Source organism: Alligator sinensis, unplaced genomic scaffold, assembly GCF_000455745.1.
Source record: "Alligator sinensis unplaced genomic scaffold, ASM45574v1 scaffold570_1, whole genome shotgun sequence".
Classification (NCBI taxonomy): Eukaryota; Metazoa; Chordata; order Crocodylia; family Alligatoridae; genus Alligator; species Alligator sinensis.
The window spans coordinates 2,886,948-2,896,269 of NW_005841997.1; the positions used below are offsets into that span (position 1 = coordinate 2,886,948).

At 41.8% G+C, this 9,322-nt stretch overlaps 1 protein-coding gene across 1 annotated transcript in view; it reads right to left on the reverse strand.

The window, feature by feature from the left end:
- ARVCF (ARVCF, delta catenin family member) overlaps nucleotides 1-9,322 on the reverse strand; it is a 412,391-nt gene that overhangs the window by 346,600 nt on the left and 56,469 nt on the right. The window lies entirely within an intron of this gene.

A 9,322-nucleotide genomic window follows, 5' to 3' on the forward strand; every position in this document is an offset into this window, starting at 1 on the left:
TCCATATACTTTGAACTAAATTATTCTTATCAAGGCAGGCTGGAGGAGTATATCCTTATAATCCTTTTTTCTTTTTTAATCACATTCCTAGAATCTTTTAAAACAGTAGGATTTTCCTAAAAGTGTATTTGGTCAGCCAAGATTTAAGGGAGCAGTTTAGGTCACTCTGTGAAGAGAGGCAACTAGGGAACTTCAGCAACACTTCTTACCTGTATACAGTCAGGCATAGGTAGAACAATGACGCTGGTGCACAGTGTCTGTGTGCCATACTGCACAGGTTCCCACTACCTTTTAAAGGTGAGCATATATCTCAGGTTTGCAAATTGTGACGCACACAGAGGTTGAGGCGCACAGGTACCTGGTAGAGCCTAAAATGGTATGGTAGTCTAAAATAAAACCAACTTGTCCTGGCTCCAAGTTTCACCTTATCAAATGATTATTGCATTCTCCCTCATAACTAGATAGTCAGGATAAAAGGAATTCTGCCTATTAATAAAAGTTTTCAATGCATCATTTAAAAGCAGATCATCAAGGGAATGCATGAAATCACACATCTCTGTGGGCTATTTTCTGAGTAAATATGTTATACTTACCAATTATATTATAAGTGTTGAAACACAATCTGTTTTCTAAACAAACAGCTGTTAAATGTACTAAAAATGCCTTTTTGCTGAAACCCTATTTTTCCTAATCATGTACTGTTCATCTAAAATATATAGTCCACAGGAACAAATCCTACTTATCACTGAAATCAAAGTATTTTATCTTCAGCACAACAGTCAACTTATTTTGCTAACTCTGGAAAACTTTAAATATTTCTTTAACCATTTTGTAAACAGGACCTTGTGTTAAATATTTCAAGTAGTTACACGAGAGGCTCATACCAAGGCTTAGAGAAGATTAAAACTTTCTCCAGTGTGTTAAGGGGAATCAAGAGTTAAATCTTCCTAAAGAAATCATGAGATGAAAATTCATCCATTTTAAATAGCCTTAATCTGTCAAGAGGTAGATACCAGCCACATTTTTTTCATCTAAAAATGTCTCTTTCAGATTCTGAAGGCACCATATGTATGTACATAAGCCATAGTACCTGTCATATAAAAAGCTGATATTTTAATATTCATGGGATTCATCACTTTTATGTTCCGATGATATTACCATGAAGATTGAGGGAGTAATACACATAGATGGCTTGAGTAAAAACCTCTCCCCAGGCAGGATTTAATACTATTACTTAATGTCTAGTGCCACAGCTGTGTGCAAAACCCCATGGAGTAGATAAATCCATGGAACCCATGTCAAGGATCTCTCAGTCTGAGGGCACTAACACTTCCTACTAGTGCTTACAGATGTGATTGGTACCATTGAGCTCAATTAAGCCATTCATGGTACTATGCTCACTCCACTTCATCATTCAATAAAAAAGTAAAAAGTGCAAAAAGGGCATGCATATAACACCCTGGTAAGAGAGCACTTGTTTTCCAAAGTACTTATGGATTGTTACTGTTACCTAAGAAATGCTGTCCTAGCAGACCTGACAAGGGAGTGACTCACTGTCTAAAAGATCGACTCTTTACATAAACACTTAAATATTTGTTTGTGCATATGTATATAGTACTTCACAAGAGGAAAAGGAAGTTCCCAGATCTGTTTTCAATCATGTCTGTAAACAGCATCCGTGAAATTACTGAGCAAAAATCTGGTCCAGATTCTCTAAGCATCAGAGGTCAGGAAAATCTATAGCACTGCTGCCACACGAAAGAAGAGAGAGGCATGCCTAGTAAGGAATGCAGAATCCTTCATCATCCAGAAACAATGCACTAGTTTCTGGATGATGTCTTGGGCCGTGGTTTGTTGTAAGCTGAGGGGAAAACAGAAAAGAGATGAAGGCGTCATAAGAAGTCCAAATGATTCCGCCAAAATGCAATCATATTTTAGCCTAGCTCAGCATCAGAATAAGGGACAAAAGAATAATTGAGATTCATCATTTGAAAGAGCACTACTGGCTTTGTGCTTACATATCCTATTCTGAAATGCTGGTAGTGAATACTAAAAGGAGAGAAAACCCTGATTCTAACTGCCAGATGGACAAAGAATACAAGTCTACTAGGGACTCCCTGGCACCAGCCACCTTTCAGCTAGCGATCGTTTTCTCCAAGTCAGGTGCAGGAAGATATTTGAGGTTAGCTCCCTCTCAAACAGACAATTTTGTATTGCTTCCTGGACATAATATTAATTGCAAGGCAACAGCGAGATGCCACAAAGGAACTTCCTTGGAACAACTGGTTGAGGATATGTTCTTTTTAATTCTAATAGTCAAGGTTTAGAAGAATTCAGAACTTCATTCCAGGAGTGCTTCAATTAGAAACTAACCCTGTTACCAGCACAGAAAAAGGCAAGCAATTTACTCTGGTTTCTGGTTAAGGGTGGAAAGATTTCCTATCTGCGGTTCCAGGTTTTGCCAAATCGACTGTATGCAAATCTTTGCAATGCCTTGAATGTAAAGCTGTGGATCAAGACAAAGCTGTTTAAGGCCTTCAAAGCCACTCCCTAAAGCTCGAACTATCCATTCTACTCTGTCAGGAGAGTGCCCTTTCATAGCTCAGCAGCTACATTAAAGCACAGCCCTGTAAATGGTGGTACAAACACTGTGATTAATGTTGTCCTTTGAGCAAGAGTATGATGAACTCTGTGCTTTTTTCATAGCTTGAAAACCTAACGTTTGCTTAAGGAGTGGGGACACTTACGGTTACTCCGTTCAGATACCCAGTCTGTGAAGTTATCACTGTTTCCTGAGATCTGACTCCCCTAAATTACTATTCTCAACATGTGGGCAAACTTTTAGAACAAGGTCTGTAATTCAAATGTCCAAACAGATGCTCTTTTGGTAACTGGCTAGAGTCAATGCGTTTAAAAAACAAAACAAAACAAAATGGGAAGAGACTAGGTAGTTTGCTCTGTACAAGCAGCTGATTTGCAATCTCCACTTAGTGGTTATCAGTTTGAATGACTTATAATGTAAATTAAATTTACTCACCATGCCAGAGCATGATGGACAAGACAAATAGCCTCACTATTATTGTGCGGCTGACCACCCACAGGTCCATGCAACTTCCAGTGTTAAAAGTATTGGGTTTTGCTATCAGATTGCTCCACATGTTCTCAGGTTAGAAATGCTGAATTTACTTTTCCAGGATCAGAAGATGTAGATAAGTAAAAAGACTATTATGCAGTAGTTTGGAGCTCCTTATCACACTTGCTTACAACTAGATACTTGCTCCCTCAGTACAAATCAAAAACTAAATAATGTCGGTACATCACTGATATGCATTGTTCTTCCTCAGCATTGTTTAACGATTCCACTTTGTGTTGGCTGTCAGCCGTCAAACCAAAATGGTAAACATACTAAACATTTTTGTTCTAGCAATACTATTTTGTTCTCTTCCTATTCCGGATGCATATCAAACAAGTAACTATTTATAGCTATAGTGCAGTACAGCAAAGAATGACAGCTTGCAGAGTTTTTGATAAACCCCAAATTCTTTACATATCATTGGAAGAAGCAATAGGGCACACCTCTCTCTCTCTCTCTCTCTCTCTCAATGACAGCATATCCAGTATCTATAGGTTTTGCTTTAAAGAAATTAATTTTGATTGAACTTGCTTTCAATTAGTTCTTAATTCAGTGGATAAAATTCTGTTTCTCTTTCTAAAGCAAAACTGAATAAACACAATACAACAGATTTGATTCAGGATATCAGATTTTGCTCCTTTTTGAGCCTCTATAACCTTCTACATTATAAAAATACATGTACTCTAAAAACCTGTAACTATTTTTAACCACGTTGTCATATTTTAGTGAAAGCACAATTGTTTTGGTTCATGTTACTTACTCTATAAAATTTAATGTAATTGATAAAGAAATTAATGTTTCTTTTCTAACTACACTGAACAGAAGCAACAACCTGTTTGTTTTAAAGCATAAACATTTTTGTTGTTCGTACTTTCAAAATATTTTTCTAATTATACGTGTGTATCAGACAGAAAGAGTAATGGCAGTGTGTTAATTTAACTTTTAGACTGCGACATGAGGTGCACTGGCCCCAGTTCAACAGACCACTTAACTGTGTGCTTAACCCTTACTAAAGATACTCAGCTGAAAGCAAGTGCGTAAGGTTTGGCAAATGTTCTTTGAGCAAGGACCCCAAAAGTCAGTTAAACATGATGGCAACTTGCCCTCTGTATTTCCCAAAAGAGGGAACTGCAACCCTGTTTTAAGTTTCTTCCTGTACTTAACAGATTTCCAATAAATACAAGTAATACATTAGCCACTGTAATTCCTTAATTCTATATGCTTTAGGTCAGGGTATCAAACTCACCTGGCCCTGCAGGCTAGATGAGTAGTGTGAAGCCAGTCCATGGGCCAAGTGAATGGTGCAGGGCTGGGCCCGCGGGCCAGACTGGGCTTCAGAGACCAGCCCTACATGCCAGATGCAGTGCATGTCCTGAACTGGCCCTACACTAGCATCACTAGCAGTGCAGGTCCCAGATCACCCCCATGCTCAACGTGATAAACATGGGGTCATGCAGCATGTAGGTCAACTCCAAAGCCATGGGCAACACTGAGAGCAAGATGACAGGGCTCCATGAGCCAGATCCGGCCTGCATGCTGCATCTTTGACATCCCTACTTTACGTGAAAGAACAATCCAGACTCTTTTCAAGAGTTGATGCAATCGACAAAGTAAGCCAAATTTAAAGTCAGTATAATATAGGGGTGGGCAAAAATGGCCCGTGGGCCAAATCCAGCCAACCAATTGATTTTATCTGGCCTGCAGGTGGTGTAGGCAGCAGCTCTGGCTCTAGCATCTGCTGGTGCTGTGGGAGATGCTGGACAGAAGCTGCCCACCCACCTACCCAGCACTGCACAATGGCCTGGGAGATGGAGTCTGGCACACCCAGAGCCTGTGGGGCCAGCCTCCATCTCCCAGGCGCTGTGGGAGATGCTGGGCAGAAGCAAGCCCTACCTGCCTGGCACCATGTGGCAGGTCCTAAGTGAATCGCGCTCGGGCCCTGGCAGCTCCAGCTGTTATGCAGTGTTGGTAGGGTAGTCATGGCTGCTTCCACCCAGCAGCCACCAGGGTCTGAGCATGACTCGTCCAGCCTGCCCACAGGGGATGGAGTCCGGCTGCAGGCCTCCACGCTGTTCTGTCCTGTCCTACCATCAGGGCTCCTGGGAGCTGAGAAGTTGGGGGCGGTGTGTAAATGCACATGCCAGGAGCCCTGATGATGGGACAGGACAGCATGGAGCCTGCAGCCACCTCCATTCTCTGCCGTCCCAGCTATGGATTTGGCTCCAAGCTCCAGGAGGGGTGGGGAGGGTCAGGGAGCATGTGCCTGCATGTATGCACGCGTGCATGCATGTGCGGCCCACAGCAGCTCACCAAAACTTGTTAAGTGGCCCTCCAGCCCCAACAATTGCCCACCCCTGGTATAAAACATAATCACACCCTTCACTTCTCTTCAACATGAACCTCTTCCACGCTATTATCTTAAACCCTAACATAGGTCTAGTCCTCTGAATGAATGTTAACTAATTTGTACAATCAAATCCCCCTCCTCTTTATCCAAAGCAAGCAGCTCTTGTGTAACTGTATCTATTGTCCTCTGCATAGTTTAAATGCCTGTCCTAGTAATTAATCATCTGAGAGAGGGGGTACTACTGGTGAACTAATGGAGGCACAACTGCCCCAATGCTGGGTGAAAATATGGTAAGCCCAGTTTACAAACATTATCCATTATGCTGCAAGCAAAGCAAAGTGGCCTTTACAGCATATAACTAATGGAAACCAGTGAGGCTCCAATACAATTCATCTAGCTTCAGATCATCACCACTAGGTCTCTGCTGGTTTCCAGTCAGAGGATCAGCAGTTCAAAAGCCCCACCACACTACTCTTACAGGCCACCAGTAACAAGTTCAAAGTTTTAATTAATTCCAGCTGCATATTTATGCCTGGCTGAACATAATTAAGAACTTAGTCCAGCTAAGCAAAAGTACAGGTCCCTTAGCCAAGCCGAGATACTTTCAGCCTCAAGCTTTGTGGACCATTCTGCTCCAAAGAGCTTCCGAAACAATGAAAGGAATTTAATAAACTTGAATTAAATTTTTATAGGAAACAACAAATAACTGTCTGGCAGTGTTGCTTAGCAAAACACAGTAATATACCTTCAAGTGAGCTCCATTGTATTAGCCTTTCAGCTGCAGTCTTAATAATGCAATTTAACACACACCCTGTGGCACAGGGTTTGGATGATCGAACTTTCTCCATTCGCTGCTTGTGAAACTTTATGAGAATTCTAAAACCCCAGTAAGACGAAAGCAATCCAAGTGCTTTTTTGTAGCCTCACGTCTTATACATAATGCATAAATTATGACTAGACTAAGAACTTAATTTGTACCCTGAGACAACAAGTAGCATCATTTAATTAGATAATTTAAACACACATGACACATGGTGTATAGTATATGGGATTACACAGGCATTCTGGGGCTGGATCTGATCCAGTAATAGTAGTAGACAATGGATAACATCTTAAATAGATGCCAGGCTTACTTGTATTAAAAAAGACAGACAGAATTTGCAACCAGTTTCTGAACAACCTCTGCTTCTTACCTGCTTCTACACTTCAAGCATAATATAGTTTTATTATCCTAAAGTAGACTATACATTAAATTTAATCTACTGCAACCTCAAATATACAGGTTTAAAAGAGTAAAAGTACTTTCTGTATTTGTTGTGTGCGTGTGTATATGTGCGTGTGTGTGCACCCACGCGACCAGAAGGTAAGTGTATATAAATCAGTTATCTCCAAACAATCCACTAATTAGGTAATTCAACTGTTAGACCACAATGAATTTGGAGCCTCATTCTCAGTGGCTGCAATGCAATGATGTACGTTAGTTAATATCACCATTCTCACAGTCAAGAGCTGATCAGGTATGTCCCCAAACAAATGACCAGTAACGTATGTCCATTACACACACAGTTCAGATAATTGAATATGCAATTACAATAAGCCATGGTTACTATGCACAAAGTTTTTCATGCACAATCGCACAGCTGACAGTTGAAAAGCTCATGTGCTATTCCACTTATTTCCTGAGATCACACCCTTTTTTAAAAGAATACCTTGCTTTTAAAACACTCAGATTACCACTGTATTAGTCTTTAAAAACCATGCCCTCACCCTTACCTTGCTCTGCTTCTCAGTTTCCCTATGCGTAATTTAAACTAATTCCTAAATATATAGTGCATGGAATATCACACAGATATCTTTTAATCCTACAGCATCTAAAAGAACGCTGATTGTTCAAAGCAAATTCTTACGAAAAATGATTTCTGAATGCCCTTGAAGACAGATCCAGGAAAGATCTTTTACTTGAAGAAAAGACACTGGTATAAGTGAGGGCAAAAAGATGTAAAATTTCAGATTAGAAAAACAAAACATTATTTCTTGGTAACAGAAGATTAGTATTAAACATCAATGAACCTAATGGTTCTGTATTTGATTGTGATCTATACAGATTACAACTGAGCATATGTTCATAAAATCTCAAATTCACAGGTGAGAAAGTTTTGCAAAATTTAATGTTTTAGATTACAGGCAAAAAAAAGAAAGCTCTTTACACCAAGTTGTTTAAATTGCAGAGTTATGTATTCTGAAACCAGAGACTGCCAAAATTACTGTCATCATTCACCTCTAATTCTATCTGTTGGTCTCCCCAGCATGCATGCTTAATAAGGCGGCGGTCAAAAAAGGAAAAATTACTATGTAGTCATACAGTTAAAGACTCAAACAGACAAGGTAGCATTCTTAAGACTGTCAGATTTATGACTGCTTATGCATTTCTTGAACTTTCAGGTGCCTGACTTTACAAATTAAAATCTATGTTAAAAGAACGTTATAATGTGGAATTTTAAGTTGTGTATAATTGTTTGCTTTTAAAGGAAAAAGTTAAAAACAAACTATACATAGCTGTAATGACAGCTCTATCATCATGAGTCATCAAGGTTTGGTTCTGTACAACCTGAGCTATAAAACTAATTACATTGGCTGATGGTAGTAGGAAGCTTGCCCAGATCTGGGGAGGGGCATTAGTACCGTTTCCTAAGTGCTAGAAGTGGGGCAGCTCTATTTAGTATCCTCCCCTTCTCCCTGAGAGGTGAAGGCTCCTGTCCTCCCTCACTAGAGACAAAGGGAGTGCTGCTGAGAGCATAAGCAGAATTAAAAGGGGAGTCATCAAGGATGGGAATCCTTGACTTGCTGCAACCTCTAGTGCACTGGCTGCTGCTGCCAGGACTCAGCTCCTTATTCACAGTCAATTATTTTGGCATTGCAAGAGAGACATTGGGGGGAGAGAGATGTCATTCAGGAGTTTGTAACGAAACAAAACCTGAACAAAATTACATATAGCAAGGTGCACCTCCTGCTCTGGAGCTGCATCCCTCATAAATTTCAAAGACCTGCTAGAAAGAGTGAAGGTATTAGAGCAGGGGTGGGCAATTATTTGCACCAGGGGGCCACTTAGGGAGTTTTAGTAAACTGCTGTGGGCCAAGTCAGCACAGTTCCACTCCCCTCCTACCCCCCAGCAGCTCTCCAAAACTCCCTAAGTGGTTCTCTGGCCCAAATAATTTCTCACCCATGAGTTAGGAGAACACAGCATGGCACCGGCCTCAATGGACCCAGATAACCTGCAGCTCCCGACCGACTTCTCCCTGCACCCCCTCTCCCACTTCAAGTCCCTGGCACATTGCTGGGCCAGGCTGATGCCACACTCTGTTGCCATGTACTGCTTCGGGCCACATGGGCACAGCTGGCTCAGCTTCTGCCCGACTTGGCCACATGCTGGGGACTCAGGGTCAGGCAGGAACCACACCAGCCACTCCAGCTGTGCCCACATGCTGCAGCCCAAAGCAGCATGTGGGAACACAGCACAGCACTGCATTAGCAGTGCCCACACCCCTACCAGGCTTCAGCCTGACCAAGCCCAGATAACCAGTGGCTCCTGGCCCTCTTCCCCTGCCCTGCACCGGAGAGAACCTTACCTGAGCTTCAACTAGGGGGCTTAAGCTGTCTGATCTGAAAATGGCCACAGGGTCAACACTACGTGCAGATAGCCTTGTTGGACACAAGTCTGGCCAGGAGCTCACTGCCCCTGGCCTTGGAGCTTACACTGGGGGCCAGTGGTGTGGGACAGGGCAGGCCAGGGAGGCGAGTGGCTAACGCCGCCTCACCCGGGGGCAGAACCAGGGGGGGGGGA